Source organism: Eriocheir sinensis, chromosome 7, assembly GCF_024679095.1.
Source record: "Eriocheir sinensis breed Jianghai 21 chromosome 7, ASM2467909v1, whole genome shotgun sequence".
NCBI classification, from domain to species: Eukaryota; Metazoa; Arthropoda; class Malacostraca; order Decapoda; family Varunidae; genus Eriocheir; species Eriocheir sinensis.
The window spans coordinates 7,406,965-7,407,336 of NC_066515.1; positions in this window are offsets into that span (position 1 = coordinate 7,406,965).

The following is a 372-nucleotide window of genomic DNA, read 5'->3' on the forward strand; positions in this document are numbered from 1 at the left end:
GGCCCTCCTGTCTTACTCCTGTATCAAGCGCTCGTGGGCGAACTCAGCCTCGCGGTCCTTCCTCTCCAACTCTTGGAAGTGGGCGTCACGAAGCAGCTTCTCGCGAACCCACTCGACGAGGTCTTGCCCCGTCAGATCAAGGCGTTCACCCAGCTGAAACCAATACTCGGTAAAATGATCACGAGTAACAGTCATCTTGCCTGGCTTGCCCTGCACTAACTCTGGCAAAATAAGGTGAACTGAGAATCCATAATCTAAAAATATCTAGAGCACACAAAAACTGAACTCACTAGCACACAAGCTGGAGGAATTAATTGGCCCTAACTAAGCCTTACTAGGCAGCTGCACCCTACACAGACCTGAGCTAACTAA